A 19,978-nucleotide genomic window follows, 5' to 3' on the forward strand; every position below is an offset into this window, starting at 1 on the left:
TGCGTTTATATTTCAGCAAGATAATTCGCGCCTGCACAGAGCGAAAGTTTCTATTACTTGACTTCGTGATTGCCAAATCCTATCCTGGCCAGAAAGGTCACCGATTTCCCATCCCACCCACGTTTGAGGAATTATCGGCAGGGCCCTCCAAACATCTCGGAATTTTAAACATCTAACAGGATGACAGGACAGAATTTGGCACAGAACCCCTTAGGAGGACATCCAACAACTCTAACAATCAATGCAAAGACAAATAACTGCTTCAATGAGGGCCACGGGTAGGCCAACGACTTCCTTGTTTCATTTGCGACGCACGTTCTCCAGAATGAGCCATTCCATTTTTCTGATATTGTAATCATTTGTTTGTCGGCAGATGAGCATCACGTCTACCGATTTTCATCGCATTCGGATAATTCCTTCGTGGTGCGTCTTTTTTGTCTTAGAGTGTACATGGTATGAAATAATATAGGCTGCTTCTGTAACGTAACCTCCACGTACCCCCATTTATTCGACAAATGTTTGTTAAAACCCTTATCCAAGATAACTAAAAACAACTCCTGTATTTAATAAAGAGAATCCATGTGAAAATTAGCTATCCTATTTCTCAAAAATCATATGCAGCGCCTCTCACATAAGCCCAATCAGTGCACTGGTGGATAGTTTCATCAGTTTCCATGGAATCAGCCTCCGACTCATCTATTTTTTAACACGTCAATCTTCTATTACCACGGTACAGAAATATGTGGTACAACACAGTATTCATCGTTCGAGTTGCTGAATTTTCATTCGTCTTGACATCTTCTGATATTGAGAATGTCCACCTCAGTGATTAGAGTTTTGTGTAGGCCTAAGATTGGCTTAAAACTGTATAGTGACGTAGTGACGATGGTGAAAAGAAATGAAAATACACTCCTGGAAATGGAAAAAAGAACACATTGACACCGGTGTGTCAGACCCACCATACTTGCTCCGGACACTGCGAGAGGGCTGTACAAGCAATGATCACACGCACGGCACAGCGGACACACCAGGAACCGCGGTGTTGGCCGTCGAATGGCGCTAGCTGCGCAGCATTTGTGCACCGCCGCCGTCAGTGTCAGCCAGTTTGCCGTGGCATACGGAGCTCCATCGCAGTCTTTAACACTGGTAGCACGCCGCGACAGCGTGGACGTGAACCGTATGTGCAGTTGACGAACTTTGAGCGAGGGCGCATAGTGGGCATGCGGGAGGCCGGGTGGACGTACCGCTGAATTGCTCAACACGTGGGGCGTGAGGTCTCCACAGTACATCGATGTTGTCGCCAGTGGTCACGGAAGTTGCACGTGCCCGTCGACCTGGGACCGGACCGCAGCGACGCACGGATGCACGCCAAGACCGTAGGATCCTACGCAGTGCCGTAGGGGACCGCACCGCCACTTCCCAGCAAATTAGGGACACTGTTGCTCCTGGGGTATCGGCGAGGACCATTCGCAACCGTCTCCATGAAGCTGGGCTACGGTCCCGCACACCGTTAGGCCGTCTTCCGCTCACTCCCCAACATCGTGCAGCCCGCCTCCAGTGGTGTCGCGACAGGCGTGAATGGAGGGACGAATGGAGACGTGTCGTCTTCAGCGATGAGAGTCGCTTCTGCCTTGGTGCCAATGATGGTCGTATGCGTGTTTGGCGCCGTGCAGGTGAGCGCCACAATCAGGACTGCATACGACCGAGGCACACAGGGCCAACACCCGGCATCATGGTGTGGGGAGCGATCTCCTACACTGGCCGTACACCACTGGTGATCGTCGAGGGGACACTGAATACTGCACGGTACATCCAAACCGTCATCGAACCCATCGTTCTACCATTCCTAGACCGGCAAGGGAACTTGCTGTTCCAACAGGACAATGCACGTCCGCATGTATCCCGTGCCACCCAACGTGCTCTAGAAGGTGTAAGTCAACTACCCTGGCCAGCAAGATCTCCGGATCTGTCCCCCATTGAGCATGTTTGGGACTGGATGAAGCGTCGTCTCACGCGGTCTGCACGTCCAGCACGAACGCTGGTCCAACTGAGGCGCCAGGTGGAAATGGCATGGCAGGCCGTTCCACAGGACTACATCCAGCATCTCTACGATCGTCTCCATGGGAGAATAGCAGCCTGCATTGCTGCGAAAGGTGGATATACACTGTACTAGTGCCGACATTGTGCATGCTCTGTTGCCTGTGTGTATGTGCCTGTGGTTCTGTCAGTGTGATCATGTGATGTATCTGACCCCAGGAATGTGTCAATAAAGTTTCCCCTTCCTGGGACAATGAATTCACGGTGTTCTTATTTCAATTTCCAGGAGTGTAGAAATAACCAAATATTTAATCAAAATTCAGCGCTTTATCTGCAAGGCATCACGATGCAAACTTTCAAGCCATTAAAAGATGGCTAAAGGATTGTCAGAAAAATAACTTGTACAAAAAGCAACCCAATTTCAGTGCTACAGCAGCTGAAGAATGCACAGGGGGATACGTTCCCTTCCATCATGCAAAGTTGCTTAATAGCTAAGGTAGAAAAACCTCTTGGGTTCAATTAACTTGGTCTAGTGTTAATGCTACCACTTCTAGGAAAGGAGGAGCTATGCCAGCCCGGATTGAGTCCGCTCGGCTGATTAACGACGGCGGGTGGGTGTGCCAGCTAGACTGGATGTAGTTTTTAGGTGGCTTCCCACATCCCACTAGGTGAATATCAGGGTGGGTCCCATGTTCCGCCTCATATATACGCTACGCAAACCTTTAAAAGACTTTCTAACACTTGCATGCAAAGCGGTTGGGTACATTGCTTCTGTGCTGAGGGATGAATATCAGACAGATTAACTTCGCTGTTTGGTCTCCCTAAAGATTTACTCAGTATCAGCAGTTTGTACAGTTAAGTTTGTTATTTAAGGACGCTATGTCGAAAAGTTCATTGTGATCGTAGAATTCGATTCTGTGATGAAAGTGTAAACATATATGCCTAGCTCTCCCAGTACTACGAAAGCGTTAATACAACACATATGACACTTCGTCTTCTTGAAAAGTACATAAATCTACGTATTCATGCCAGACATCTTTATGCACATAATGGTTCGTATTGTTCGTGTAAAGAAGATGAAAATTCGTTCGATCGGAGTACACTTTCTTTTGTGTTTTCTATTTCGTAAGTTTGCTGAACTAGTTGGGCAGAGTAATGAACAGAAAGGTTGCGTGCATTATCAGTAAAGGGAAATAAACATGAAGTTTATGCAGAATTCATTTTAAAGGAAGAATGAAACTTAGGAAACTTTTTAGCAACAAATTTGAGGGGAAATACAGTCAGAATAACTGCAGTGGTGATTGGGTGGGAGGGGGGGAGGGGGGGAGGGGGCGGTAGGAGTCCAGATGTAGACGCTGTCGCTGTCTGCGTTATAAACACTCAAAGTGCCAACAATGTTTCTTAGCTTATTTTGTGCAAGAATGATATGGAAATGAATGCGGACAGGATAATGTTTGCCCCGCCTCCGTAGGTGATACATCACGCCGCAGGCACTCGCAAAAATATACTATCATATCCGTCAGACAAGTACGCCGTGAAATTAATGTTGACAGAATTTCTTGATAAACATTACAAAAGATATGATGCAATGTTCAAACAAAACTAGTGCTCCTACAAAACTAATGGCAGTGTAAAATCGATTATGAACGAATACAACTTCTACTAATGATCACACCTCTCCTTTCGTCTTGATACAAAAATCAATCTGAAAACCACTACCGAAAAATGTTTTCTTAAGTACATGAGTGAAAAACGGATTTTCTGTTGTGATTACCTAGTGACATCATATGATGCCAATAAGTAGCTGCATTACATGACTGCTGATGTTCCACGTCTCCTTGATGCTGGAAATCAGAGTTATATCTGGAAGGGGATTTGGGGGGAAGGGGGGGGGGGGGTGGAGGTGTCAGAGAGGAGGATGAAAGATGGAAAGATGAAAGGATGACAGGAAGAAGAGATGAACCTAAAAGACAGGGGACTCGTTTGTAAACCAGTTTCCAGTAAAAAGGTTGCTGTCAGCAAAGTAATTAATTTAAGACAGAGCGAAACACAAGCTACTAAAGAAAATACAGTACAAAGTTTTTACATGATAATCGATAAACATAAATATATAAGTAAAAGGAACACAGGAATGTACACTAAATTTTATGAAATCCGCTCCTCACTCAGTTCCTGGTGACAGCGATTGTAATGAAAACCGTAACTTTATCGTAAGTAATATCAAATAATTGAGCGCTCCAGATTTTACCGTAAATATGTAAATGGAATTATGATGATCACCCTTTTCCTCTTGTGTTGCGGTGTCTTTGTCAACGCTTCATTTTGCTTAGCGGCTAAATAAACTAATGCTGTTTCCTCTTGACAGGAAAATTCTTATACAGACAACATGTCAAAGAAAAATATACCAGAAAGGCAGAACAAAATTAAGACAAGTCGACGAGGCGAGGGCATAAATGTACCATTTAAACCCAGTTTGAAGGGGATTTTTGTTACACGAAGTTACCTGTATCCAGAAAGTTACATAAAGATAGTAGATAATTTGAGCTAGGGTACCTGCCTTCGTACCTGAAACAAAAACGTAAATGCAAAACAAAATTCGTACTAAAGAGAACTGAACCAGCTTAAAAAAACCTTTCTTTATATCACTATCTACAGTTGATAAACATTTGACAATAGTAATATTTTGTACAAAGAATTGTACAATTTTATTTGTTTTCTACGTGTTTCGCTACTGTCTCCCATGTTCACAAAGGGAGATAATGTACGTCAACTGGTTGAAAATACATTTCTGCCAAATTCGGCAACATTAAGTATAAAATACGACTAATTATAGTGATAATTGTCTCAGTGAATTTACACTGTAGTAGATTCACACAATCGAAGTGTGATAAAACAGATACACTTAAACAAAGATAACCACACTACTGGCCATTAACATCGCTACACCATGATGATGACGTACTGCAGACGTGAAATTTAACCGACAGGAAGAAAATGCTGTGATATGCAAATGATTAGCTTTTCAGAGAATTCACACAAGGCTGGCGCCGGTGGCGACACATACAACGTGCTGATATGAGGAAAATTTCCAACCGATTTCTCATTAACTAACAGCAGTTGACCGGCGTTGCCTGGTGAAACGTTGTTGTGATGCGTCGTGCAAGGAGGAGAAATGCGTACCATCACGTTTCCGACTTTGATAAAGGTCGGATTGTAGCCTATCGCGATTGCGGTTTATCGTATCGCGACATTGCTGCTCGCGTTGGTCGAGATCCAATGACTGTTAGCAGAATATGGAATCGGTAGGTTCAGGAGGGTAATCCGGAACGCCGTGCTGGATCCCAACGAGTTAATTTGTTCTACACTCCTGGAAATGGAAAAAAGAACACATTGACACCGGTGTGTCAGACCCACCATACTTGCTCCGGACACTGCGAGAGGGCTGTACAGGCAATGATCACACGCACGGCACAGCGGACACACCAGGAACCGCAGTGTTGGCCGTCGAATGGCGCTAGCTGCGCAGCATTTGTGCACCGCCGCCGTCAGTGTCAGCCAGTTTGCCGTGGCATTCGGAGCTCCATCGCAGTCTTTAACACTGGTAGCATGCCGCGACAGCGCGGACGTGAACCGTATGTGCAGTTGACGGACTTTGAGCGAGGGCGTATAGTGGGCATGCGGGAGGCCGGGTGGACGTACCGCTGAATTGCTCAACACGTGGGGCGTGAGGTCTCCACAGTACATCGATGTTGTCGCCAGTGGTCACGGAAGTTGCACGTGCCCGTCGACCTGGGACCGGACCGCAGCGACGCACGGATGCACGCCAAGACCGTAGGATCCTACGCAGTGCCGTAGGGGACCGCACCGCCACTTCCCAGCAAATTAGGGACACTGTTGCTCCTGGGGTATCGGCGAGGACCATTCGCAACCGTCTCCATGAAGCTGGGCTACGGTCCCGCACACCGTTAGGCCGTCTTCCGCTCACTCCCCAACATCGTGCAGCCCGCCTCCAGTGGTGTCGCGACAGGCGTGAATGGAGGGACGAATGGAGACGTGTCGTCTTCAGCGATGAGAGTCGCTTCTGCCTTGGTGCCAATGATGGTCGTATGCGTGTTTGGCGCCGTGCAGGTGAGCGCCACAATCAGGACTGCATACGACCGAGGCACACAGGGCCAACACCCGGCATCATGGTGTGGGGAGCGATCTCCTACACTGGCCGTACACCACTGGTGATCGTCGAGGGGACACTGAATACTGCACGGTACATCCAAACCGTCATCGAACCCATCGTTCTACCATTCCTAGACCGGCAAGGGAACTTGCTGTTCCAACAGGACAATGCACGTCCGCATGTATCCCGTGCCACCCAACGTGCTCTAGAAGGTGTAAGTCAACTACCCTGGCCAGCAAGATCTCCGGATCTGTCCCCCATTGAGCATGTTTGGGACTGGATGAAGCGTCGTCTCACGCGGTCTGCACGTCCAGCACGAACGCTGGTCCAACTGAGGCGCCAGGTGGAAATGGCATGGCAGGCCGTTCCACAGGACTACATCCAGCATCTCTACGATCGTCTCCATGGGAGAATAGCAGCCTGCATTGCTGCGAAAGGTGGATATACACTGTACTAGTGCCGACATTGTGCATGCTCTGTTGCCTGTGTGTATGTGCCTGTGGTTCTGTCAGTGTGATCATGTGATGTATCTGACCCCAGGAATGTGTCAATAAAGTTTCCCCTTCCTGGGACAATGAATTCACGGTGTTCTTATTTCAATTTCCAGGAGTGTAGAAATAACCAAATATTTAATCAAAATTCAGCGCTTTATCTGCAAGGCATCACGATGCAAACTTTCAAGCCATTAAAAGATGGCTAAAGGATTGTCAGAAAAATAACTTGTACAAAAAGCAACCCAATTTCAGTGCTACAGCAGCTGAAGAATGCACAGGGGGATACGTTCCCTTCCATCATGCAAAGTTGCTTAATAGCTAATGTAGAAAAACCTCTTGGGTTCAATTAACTTGGTCTAGTGTTAATGCTACCACTTCTAGGAAAGGAGGAGCTATGCCAGCCCGGATTGAGTCCGCTCGGCTGATTAACGACGGCGGGTGGGTGTGCCAGCTAGACTGGATGTAGTTTTTAGGTGGCTTCCCACATCCCACTAGGTGAATATCAGGGTGGGTCCCATGTTCCGCCTCATATATACGCTACGCAAACCTTTAAAAGACTTTCTAACACTTGCATGCAAAGCGGTTGGGTACATTGCTTCTGTGCTGAGGGATGAATATCAGACAGATTAACTTCGCTGTTTGGTCTCCCTAAAGATTTACTCAGTATCAGCAGTTTGTACAGTTAAGTTTGTTATTTAAGGACGCTATGTCGAAAAGTTCATTGTGATCGTAGAATTCGATTCTGTGATGAAAGTGTAAACATATATGCCTAGCTCTCCCAGTACTACGAAAGCGTTAATACAACACATATGACACTTCGTCTTCTTGAAAAGTACATAAATCTACGTATTCATGCCAGACATCTTTATGCACATAATGGTTCGTATTGTTCGTGTAAAGAAGATGAAAATTCGTTCGATCGGAGTACACTTTCTTTTGTGTTTTCTATTTCGTAAGTTTGCTGAACTAGTTGGGCAGAGTAATGAACAGAAAGGTTGCGTGCATTATCAGTAAAGGGAAATAAACATGAAGTTTATGCAGAATTCATTTTAAAGGAAGAATGAAACTTAGGAAACTTTTTAGCAACAAATTTGAGGGGAAATACAGTCAGAATAACTGCAGTGGTGATTGGGTGGGAGGGGGGGAGGGGGGGAGGGGGCGGTAGGAGTCCAGATGTAGACGCTGTCGCTGTCTGCGTTATAAACACTCAAAGTGCCAACAATGTTTCTTAGCTTATTTTGTGCAAGAATGATATGGAAATGAATGCGGACAGGATAATGTTTGCCCCGCCTCCGTAGGTGATACATCACGCCGCAGGCACTCGCAAAAATATACTATCATATCCGTCAGACAAGTACGCCGTGAAATTAATGTTGACAGAATTTCTTGATAAACATTACAAAAGATATGATGCAATGTTCAAACAAAACTAGTGCTCCTACAAAACTAATGGCAGTGTAAAATCGATTATGAACGAATACAACTTCTACTAATGATCACACCTCTCCTTTCGTCTTGATACAAAAATCAATCTGAAAACCACTACCGAAAAATGTTTTCTTAAGTACATGAGTGAAAAACGGATTTTCTGTTGTGATTACCTAGTGACATCATATGATGCCAATAAGTAGCTGCATTACATGACTGCTGATGTTCCACGTCTCCTTGATGCTGGAAATCAGAGTTATATCTGGAAGGGGATTTGGGGGGAAGGGGGGGGGGGTGGAGGTGTCAGAGAGGAGGATGAAAGATGGAAAGATGAAAGGATGACAGGAAGAAGAGATGAACCTAAAAGACAGGGGACTCGTTTGTAAACCAGTTTCCAGTAAAAAGGTTGCTGTCAGCAAAGTAATTAATTTAAGACAGAGCGAAACACAAGCTACTAAAGAAAATACAGTACAAAGTTTTTACATGATAATCGATAAACATAAATATATAAGTAAAAGGAACACAGGAATGTACACTAAATTTTATGAAATCCGCTCCTCACTCAGTTCCTGGTGACAGCGATTGTAATGAAAACCGTAACTTTATCGTAAGTAATATCAAATAATTGAGCGCTCCAGATTTTACCGTAAATATGTAAATGGAATTATGATGATCACCCTTTTCCTCTTGTGTTGCGGTGTCTTTGTCAACGCTTCATTTTGCTTAGCGGCTAAATAAACTAATGCTGTTTCCTCTTGACAGGAAAATTCTTATACAGACAACATGTCAAAGAAAAATATACCAGAAAGGCAGAACAAAATTGAGACAAGTCGACGAGGCGAGGGCATAAATGTACCATTTAAACCCAGTTTGAAGGGGATTTTTGTTACACGAAGTTACCTGTATCCAGAAAGTTACATAAAGATAGTAGATAATTTGAGCTAGGGTACCTGCCTTCGTACCTGAAACAAAAACGTAAATGCAAAACAAAATTCGTACTAAAGAGAACTGAACCAGCTTAAAAAAACCTTTCTTTATATCACTATCTACAGTTGATAAACATTTGACAATAGTAATATTTTGTACAAAGAATTGTACAATTTTATTTGTTTTCTACGTGTTTCGCTACTGTCTCCCATGTTCACAAAGGGAGATAATGTACGTCAACTGGTTGAAAATACATTTCTGCCAAATTCGGCAACATTAAGTATAAAATACGACTAATTATAGTGATAATTGTCTCAGTGAATTTACACTGTAGTAGATTCACACAATCGAAGTGTGATAAAACAGATACACTTAAACAAAGATAACCACACTACTGGCCATTAACATCGCTACACCATGATGATGACGTACTGCAGACGTGAAATTTAACCGACAGGAAGAAAATGCTGTGATATGCAAATGATTAGCTTTTCAGAGAATTCACACAAGGCTGGCGCCGGTGGCGACACATACAACGTGCTGATATGAGGAAAATTTCCAACCGATTTCTCATTAACTAACAGCAGTTGACCGGCGTTGCCTGGTGAAACGTTGTTGTGATGCGTCGTGCAAGGAGGAGAAATGCGTACCATCACGTTTCCGACTTTGATAAAGGTCGGATTGTAGCCTATCGCGATTGCGGTTTATCGTATCGCGACATTGCTGCTCGCGTTGGTCGAGATCCAATGACTGTTAGCAGAATATGGAATCGGTAGGTTCAGGAGGGTAATCCGGAACGCCGTGCTGGATCCCAACGAGTTAATTTGTTCTACACTCCTGGAAATGGAAAAAAGAACACATTGACACCGGTGTGTCAGACCCACCATACTTGCTCCGGACACTGCGAGAGGGCTGTACAGGCAATGATCACACGCACGGCACAGCGGACACACCAGGAACCGCAGTGTTGGCCGTCGAATGGCGCTAGCTGCGCAGCATTTGTGCACCGCCGCCGTCAGTGTCAGCCAGTTTGCCGTGGCATTCGGAGCTCCATCGCAGTCTTTAACACTGGTAGCATGCCGCGACAGCGCGGACGTGAACCGTATGTGCAGTTGACGGACTTTGAGCGAGGGCGTATAGTGGGCATGCGGGAGGCCGGGTGGACGTACCTCCGAATTGCTCAACACGTGGGGCGTGAGGTCTCCACAGTACATCGATGTTGTCGCCAGTGGTCGGCGGAAGGTGCACGTGCCCGTCGACCTGGGACCGGACCGCAGCGACGCACGGATGCACGCCAAGACCGTAGGATCCTACGCAGTGCCGTAGGGGACCGCACCGCCACTTCCCAGGAAATTAGGGACACTGTTGCTCCTGGGGTATCGGCGAGGACCATTCGCAACCGTCTCCATGAAGCTGGGCTACGGTCCCGCACACCGTTAGGCCGTCTTCCGCTCACGCCCCAACATCGTGCAGCCCGCCTCCAGTGGTGTCGCGACAGACGTGAATGGAGGGACGAATGGAGACGTGTCGTCTTCAGCGATGAGAGTCGCTTCTGCCTTGGTGCCAATGATGGTCGTATGCGTGTTTGGAGCCGTGCAGGTGAGCGCCACAATCAGGACTGCATACGACCGAGGCACACAGGGCTAACACCCGGCATCATGGTGTGGGGAGCGATCTCCTACACTGGCCGTACACCACTGGTGTTCGTCGAGGGGACACTGAATAGTGCACGGTACATCCAAACCGTCATCGAACCCATCGTTCTACCATTCCTAGACCGGCAAGGGAACTTGCTGTTCCAACAGGACAATGCACGTCCGCATGTATCCCGTGCCACCCAACGTGCTCTAGAAGGTGTAAGTCAACTACTCTGGCCAGCAAGATCTCCGGATCTGTCCCCCATTGAGCATGTTTGGGACTGGATGAAGCGTCGTCTCACGCGGTCTGCACGTCCAGCACGAACGCTGGTCCAACTGAGGCGCCAGGTGGAAATGGCACGGCAAGCCGTTCCACAGGACTACATCCAGCATCTCTACGATCGTCTCCATGGGAGAATAGCAGCCTGCATTGCTGCGAAAGGTGGATATACACTGTACTACTGCCGACATTGTGCATGCTCTGTTGCCTGTGTCTATGTGCCTGTGGTTCTGTCAGTGTGATCATGTGATGTATCTGACCCCAGGAATGTGTCAATAAAGTTTCCCCTTCCTGGGACAATGAATTCATGGTGTTCTTATTTCAATTTCCAGGAGTGTATATACTATCATTTTGTGTGTGGTTGCCCCATGGTCCTGAAATTACTCTTCCACGCTTAATGTAGTCAGATCTGGTGATCACGCTATTTAAATTTTCTCTCAGTATTAATTTCTATAGGAGTGAATTATCCCACAGGATAGGAAAAGAGTTCAGGAGACTATCGTTTCCAGCTGCATTCGTCGGGTAGTCGGGCATTGACATGAGTCTGTACTTTAACATTAGTCTGCTGTAGAATTATGAAACAGGTTGTATGGTGACGTAGTACGACGTTCTTGGGTCTGAAAACGTTCCTCATTGGAAGTCAACGAGGGTTACACAGGAAAGAATAACTATTAACAAGAGTAGAAGTAACATGTCCGGTGCGAGCTAAAATGGAGCGATCACACGAAAATAGAAGTGGGTAAATCAAACGACGGGTTATGATTTTTTGACAGAAACGTAAGGAAATGTATTACATTCTCGAAAGAGGTGCCTTACCAAACCGTCATTCGTCGGATTCTTCGGGCACTCAGCGCATACTATTAACACAGAAGAGGGTTCAAGGAAGAACAGCACATGTCTCCAAAGTTTATTTTAAGAAATGCTCACGACATGAAACTGGTAAACACGACAGGAGAGGCGCAGTTTGTCATGGGGAGACCTAGTGTTATAATTCAGGGAACGTAGATTCCAGAAATTCGAAGGGCTTTGCTATAGTCTAACTCTTCTGCTACACTGAGGAATGTAGCAGAGTAAATGGGAAATTATACTTGTAGCCAAAGCAATGTTAGTGAATTTCTGTTTGCAGACGCAACCCAAATGTAAGACATTTACCCAGTTATGCCGTACATCCACTCGGCGACTTACAGAGAATGTAGTCGTTCGCACTAATTTATACGAACCCAGCGTTCAACTTTGCTTAACTGTTCCGGTAAGAGAACCTTCCACTGCGTACTGTTTGTAAAAAGCAGATTTCATTATGCTAGAGTTCTGCCTATGTTTCCCATTCAGACAGGAGATTAACAGGAACATCGATATTGTGGAACGAAAAATAAAACGTTCCCTGTCCCGCCCAAATACGTCAGTGGCGTAAGCATCAAGCTCATGTTTTTTTTAAGCTTCATAGAATTCTAATCCCTGCTTGACATATTATCAATAAAAAATTAATGAATATTCCTAGGAATGTAATGATTCTATTACGTGGCTTACCATTCTTTTACTTCATAACTTCTTGTTTGAGCGGTTAGCGGTGTTTGAATTTACACCGAAGATGTTGATTTCTTCTTATGTTGCAAATTAAGAAAAGATACAGATTTGCCTTTTAGATCAGCAGTAATTTTAATTGCCTTTACGGGAAGGGAATAACTGTGTCCAGCGTTTGATGATTACAGGTGCGCAATGTGTGAGGTGTAGTGTGCTTTGGACTACCACTCTCTGCTTCTTGCTTGAAGCAGTTTCATAATGCAGCTATGTTGAGGTTTCGATCATTTACATTTAACACTCCGCTCGTGCCCGGCTGAGGTTTTAGTAAACCGCAGAGGTATACTTGACATCCGCAAAAAGAACTATGAGAGGAATTTACATACTGCTATGTGTAGCAACTAGAGTAGTTGCAGAAGTCTAAAACTGCCGTTTCCATTAACTTGCAGTTTTCTTAGACACATAAGCTCGGGAAATTGAAGCTGAGAGAAATCGATTAGAGATTTCAGTCAATCTACTGGAACTAGGTAGAAAACAATACACGCCCAAGGTTCTGTAATAATGGAGTTAGCAAACGCGGTTGAATCACCAAAACCTCGATTTACTTATCCATACAGTGTCATGCGGAATAACACTGATTGGAAATCCGGGATTCGATAATCGAACTTAGCGTTTTGATGGCAATGCCTTTACCAAGGGCACTACGAAGAAAAAGTTCATAATTCGCCTGATACCTTGCACGAGTAAATTACCTGTCCCCAACTTTTGCGAACACAGAAGCGGTCCGTTTTGCGTGGAAATGACTAGATTCACAGTACGGAGGAAGTATTGGATCTTCAGCATTTACATATAACGGTGTCATTTTAGCAGAATGACGATATTATTTGCTGTGATCTGAGGGCACAACGCAAATAAGAATCTCTTAATGAATGGGAGAAATCATTTTCAATGTGATACTGCATCACATGACTAAAACGCTTTTATGAATAGTATTTTGTGTTGAAAATGAACTAAAGCATGTTCATTATGTATGAGTAGCATACATAAACATAGTTCGAAATAAAAACAAAGTGGAAGCTTGATATTTTTCGGGAAGTTCTTTACACTATTTCCTTTGAAGGAGACTTTTCAGATATTTCTGTAATAAATTGTTAATGCTTAGCAAAAATTTCAGTAAATAACTCATAGTTTAAAAAAGCCTTTAACTTTCCAATTGAAGTCGTAAGAAAAGTTAAGTATGTATTAAGACAGTGACAAGATTTCAGGTATCTATTTTTAATAATTTTTAGCCATTGTGTATGGAAATATCAGAAAAGTAAACTTGCTTCTCTATTAACAATGTATAATACTAAAGCATCTCAGATCCACATTCATCACGTTCCCCGTGGTGTTCTCCCCACTATTTCTTTTTCAGGCGATTTTTCCTCTTGATGTCTTCCAACACTGCTTCGAAGGGTCTCCTGCAGTCAATGGCAATTGAAGTTCATTGCGTATTTAGCCCAACATGAGACCCATCAATTCCAGAACCATACACCGTGACACTACCCCATTGCTCAAAAATAGCAGACCACCCAGCGTTCCTATTTTCAAAGAATATAGCTCTACCATTTCAATTTTTGGTATTCGTCTCTATATAAAGTTGTTAAAACTCACATATGTGTTTTCAGTCCTACCATGAAATTACTTACCTAATAACATTGTGTGGCTAAGGCATTAGAGACCTTTTCGTTGTTCAGAAAACTGGAGAGAATTTTTTAAGACAAAAAATAAAATAATTTTTTTTCACACTTCTTCACTTACTAGTCCTTTTAAACGGTACCATAAATAAACGGAGGTTGCTGAATGGATAATATACCTCTTTTGAGTTCATTAAAGTTGCTTTATGCTTACCGAATGATCGTGCATACATACACCTATCCACGTAAGCTCTCAAATTATTCCGAACACGAGCACCACTTTTTTACATAAACTGTGAAGCCTAGTACAACGGAGTGACCGAGCGTTTCTACGCGCTTCAGTCTGGATCTGCGCGACCGCTACGGTCACAGGTTAGAATCCTGCCTCGGGAATTGATGTGTGTGATGTCCTTACGTTAGTTAGGTTTAAGTAGTTCTAAGTTCTAGGGGACTGATGACCTCAGTTGTTAAGTCCCATAGTGCTCAGAGCCATTTGAACCATTTTTGGAGGGGGATTCAGTCATGGGGAAAATTCGCGTAGTAGTTAGAGCCGCACTTTGTTTAGACTGAAGTCGGCTGATAGGTATTCTGCTTAAGTGAAGTCTCTCTAAGAATAGAACAAACGTAAAAAAAAGTCGGGCATCAGAGTAATGAAGCAATTGGTATATTTCACCAAAGTATAATGTGTCTTAGAGATAAAGTTAGTGAACACCTTTAAGATGTTAAATCTGGCTTTATTGGTGTATTCTGGGGCTTTCTACAGGGTGTTTCAGGAGGAATGGTAAATACTTTAAGAGATGATAGTATAGACGAATCGAAACAAAAATCTCATAAAACATGTGTACAATTTGTATTGAGTACAGAGATACAGCTGAGTACAATGCTTCCTCGTTTATTGCTTAGTACACTGGTTTCTACTGGTTGCTGTGGGCGTCTTTATCGAATGTCAGAAGTAGTGTGTTGAAGTTCACGTTGTGCCGTTTTCGTTTAGTTTATACAGAAGTTCACATAGTGATTTGTTGGCCAAGTCTCCTGTACTGTAACGTGCAAACATGCCGTCCGTATTTACATATGCTGAATATGCTGACATGGTATTCGTGTATTGGTTCTATAACGGAAACGCTGTTGCTGTTTTTAGAGAATATGGCATACGATTTCCTAACCACAGGCTACCAGATTCAAGAGTGTTTACTCCCATGTTCAAAGCACAGCGAGACACTGGTAGAGTACCCAGCTGTCGTACTGCATCTGACGTGTAAATGAACAGACTGTGGACGAAATAGAAGACATTATTCAGTTGGTAGAACGTAGTCCTTCAAGAAGCATACGTAGAATTTCTGCAGCTATCGGTGTTCCACGTATAAGACTACGGCGATCATTACTTACGTACAGAGTCCCTCCGTCTCATTTACAGCTCATTCAATACTTTCGAGCTGGAGATGAAAATCACTGGAATTTTTTCATCCGCAGGTTATTCCATTTCTACGCTTCACTGATGAAGCCATTTTACCCGTAACGGCGTCAGTAACACTCGTAATTCACGCCAGTGGTCTGAAGTCTGAACAAACCCCACGCACCATAATGGAACACAGTTTCTAGGACGCTTCTCTGTAAATATGTGGTTTGGTTTGATATACAATTAGTTGATTGTACCTGTTGTGTTACCGCATCGTCTTACAGGATCCCGTTATCTACACTTTCTTGAAAGTGAGTGTAAAGTATAATTGGAAAACATTCCTTTGGCTTAAAGAATGCATATGTTCATCCAGCATGACCGGGCTCCTGCACACTGTAGTCGTCGGTGGCACATCATGTAAAACTGACAGTTCTCTAAACCATTAATTCCCCGAGATATGGGGGCACGTTTTTGGACCACCAGGGTCCTCGGACCTAATCACTGTAGATTTTTGCCTGTGGGGATGGTTGGAAGGCGGAGTCTACAAAAAAAAAGGTAATCACATGAGACGATTTGATCGTTCGGATTATGAGTGGTACAGCTCTCATAAAAGAACGCAAAGGCGATCTCAAAAGAGGTACAAGTGATGTTATCAAGAGAAATCGAAAGTGGATAGAAGATGGCTGCGGAAATTTTGTAAATCAACTGTGAGCGTGGTCATTTGCCTCTGCTTCATTTGGGTTACATACTAACAGCTGTATCTTTGTACTCAATAAAGATTGTACACATGTTATATGGAATTTTTGTTGAAATTTATACTACTATCTCAATAAATGTTTACCATTCCTCCTGAAATACTCCTTATACTGGAATCCGGAGTAGCTGGCTATTTTTTAAGACATCCCTGTGGTGTGGGGGATTGGGCAAGTATGGGAAAATCAATATATCAGTTGAATCTATTGACGCATCACAAGACTGCACTGAACCAATCGTTGGATGTTTTGCAGAGGTACTCGAAATTAATGAAATTAAACTTACTGTTATAGTTATCTACAGGTCACCTAACTCTGAGTTCATTATATTTCTGTTCAGGCTAGAGAAAGGAAGTACCAAACATTAGTTGTATGTGGTGACTTTAATATGATTTTTATCAGTAGATGTGCAAGGACAAGAACGTGGTAATATCTCTTAAATTCATACTGCCTTGTGCAGACTGTATTCTTACCAACTAGCGTACATGGAGACAGTAGCGCAACTACAGACAAGATTTCTGTTTATTCTCCTTTTCTATGTGGACAGCCCGTTCGAAAGCGGGTACATGGCCTCTCAACAATGATGCACAACTTGTAAAACTAAAATAAATTTGTGCACTCGCGCACTTTAAAAATAGTTTGAAATTACTTACGAACGTTATTTTCAGTAGCAAAAAATACTATTTTAAACATCACCAATGAACAGGAGTGGCAGAATGTGTGTAGTGCTAATAACGTAGACGATATATATAGAACTTCCTTCAACACATTTCTCATGCTCTTTCACAGTTGCTTTCCACTAGAACGCTGAAAGCAGGCTGCTAGCAACCTGCATGGCTGGGTAATGAGATGAGGCTATGGCGTAGAACATAGTGGTAAATACCAAAACATTCATTCGAGCCGTAGTAGCCCATCACAAGAAGTAGTATACGGTGCTTCAAAATCTCATTAGGAAGGCGAAAATCGTGCAGCAAACTAATAGAATAGCCAATTCTCAGAATTAAATTAAAACTATGTGGTCAGCTATGAATGTAGTGTCTGACCAACTGGGGATGTGAGATCAGTACATAGTAAAAACGTCTTTTTTGTTGGTAAGCCAGATGTATGTACAGTATTTAACAGTCACTATCTTAATATAGCAAGTGAATTAAATAGAAAACGAGTCCTTACAGGGAATCATTTATCTCTCTCATAATGTGTATTTCCAAGATTTCTGTCTGAAATATACCTCTGTGATACTGATCAAGTCACAGAAGATTAAGGTGGTATTTAACAGGATAATGAAGCACTGTGATGCATATGTTAGCTTTGTGCTTAGGCGCACTTGCAATTATCCTTCGTCAATGATCAGTTTCCTTAGCTGTTAGAGCAACCATTAATGGAACTGCTTGATAAAAAAACTGTATAATTAGAACTATAGAAGCGTGGACCTATAAATCAAAATTAACTTCTTTCTGTAATTATTATGTTGTACATAAAACACGGTTCACCTTGTTATTTTATTCCTAATCATGGTGCTTTTCTAGCAGATTTTCATCTGCTATAAAAAAATATTCGAAGTGCTTTATAAGTATCTACAAGCACTAATTTTCAACTTTTAGTAAATGTCTGAAATTAATAGCTTTTGAGTAACTTTTAAAGTGTAAATGGAAGTATTATACGATTTATATACTAAAAGTACAGAAATAAAACTTTGCTTAAGTACTGAAGTAGATCTTTTGAGTCAAATTTAGCGATGTGAATATTCTTAATATCTTTATGATGATAAGTAATGTTAAAGCGAGTAAGTAAGTTTTCCAAAAAGATCACCTTGTCGTGCATAAATACTTAGATTTTGCGAGTTTAAGTTTTGAGTAAAGTAAAGATAAAATTCTTTCAGTTATTAGGGAAATTCTGTAAAGTACAAAAAGTTATAAAAAGAAAATTGCTAATGTGGCTCAGTAAGACTGAATTTGGGTGCATAAAAATACTGAATGATAACATAGAGTGATCACACACTAAAATTGGCCTTTAACAGATCATGTCTTAAGCGAAAAGTAAAATCAAATTATCTTAATAAATTTCAACCTGTGTATTACGTTGTTAGAATATTTAAGTATTTTATTGGTTGGTTACGCAAAATGCAAGCATGGATGTCCCTCCTGGCCAAATCGCTTCGGCACATAGTGATGATTAAATATTTGTGGCCTTTCTAGTTGAAAATTATATACGTACGTTGATGTATTAGCTAAAAGTTTCCTGTGTCTTTATCAGAACCATATCCTGATATGCTATATTTATTGGTGAAGTTACTTTAGGAAACAGCAGGAAATTAGGCCAGATTTACCTATTTTGCTTTTCTGAAACTTAACCATTAATTTGCGTCGCTATGTTGGCGACCGTAAATCCGTTAACTTGGTACAGAAAGATCCTAGATTCAGTATTATTCTATTTTTAGTGGGTTTCTTTCTAACACCTAGAAAACTCATAGAAAAAGATCTAACAGTCTGATTTCCATATAAATTACTGATACATCACAGTGAAATACTGTAAAAGGGGTAACTTTAGATGACGGTTGTGGACCGTAGGTACGTTTATAACTTGAATATTACATGCAAAATTCCCCATATAATAGACACGTGGGGTTTCCTGGAACGCAGCTATTTGTTCTGTTGTGGTAAGAGGCTATACGCAGCACAACACTAAGGAGTCCGGAAGTAGCTTATTACTGTAGTACATATCGCACATAGGTAGGATTCTTTGTAGGAAGTACAAAGGCTTCATTAATTTGTGATAACAGTTAGGAGAAAGATCGAGCAGTAATAAATGTTATGTATATGGTGTATCACAATTATTGAAAATCTTCAAAGAAATATATATATATATATATATATATATATATATATATCGTATAAGGATGCATAACAGGAATACCAAAGTGAGGATACTTCTGTGAACAGTGTTAACGAGCAGGACACTGAGGAATCGGTTTTGCCATTAGAAAAACTGTTAGTGAATGTGGACCTTGAGGATGAACTTTTTGTGCTGTTAAGCTCATCTCAAGTTAAGGACGAAAAGTTAGATTCAGAGAGTGAAGACAAAAGAGTAGAAAATAGCACAGAGCAAAATAGGCGACTATCAAAAGTTTATACGCATTGCTACTCACTACGAATACACATCTTATAGCAAAAGAGATGCTAAATTTTTGAGAGAGCAAATGCAAACACAGTGTGAAAACACTAAAAGTATAAATGAAAATCTCGAAAACCGAACTAAAATTAGTCAGGAACAAGCTAAAGTTACTAAAAAAACTGAGTGAACACATGAAAAAAAACAAAGTTTCGAAAAAAGAAAGACAAAGTCGGTTTCCTAAATGAGGAACTATTTAATATGAAGAGGATGTAATAAATTTAATAGACTGTCAATAAAATTCAGGCATAAGTTGTTCTATTAATGATAGGTTAGAAACCTAAATAGAAAAAAAAAATACAGGAAAAGGTCGAACCTATGGTGGAATCAAAGGCCGAGGAAAACCTTTCCAAACAGAATGCAAACGAAAACATAAGAATAACTGTTCAAGACGATCAGAAAATTCTAGAGAAGAAATTAGAACAATGTGAAGAGCGGTGTGTAGCAATACTTCCAGTATACAGGAGAAAGTTAGTGACATAGAAAGATCTAGG

General features: G+C 42.4%; 1 protein-coding gene across 1 annotated transcript in view; it reads right to left on the reverse strand.

Annotated features, from left to right (window-relative positions):
• Positions 1–19,978, reverse strand: part of LOC126485025 (zwei Ig domain protein zig-8-like) — a 233,371-nt gene that overhangs the window by 175,931 nt on the left and 37,462 nt on the right. The window lies entirely within an intron of this gene.

Source organism: Schistocerca serialis, chromosome 6, assembly GCF_023864345.2.
Source record: "Schistocerca serialis cubense isolate TAMUIC-IGC-003099 chromosome 6, iqSchSeri2.2, whole genome shotgun sequence".
Classification (NCBI taxonomy): domain Eukaryota; kingdom Metazoa; phylum Arthropoda; class Insecta; order Orthoptera; family Acrididae; genus Schistocerca; species Schistocerca serialis.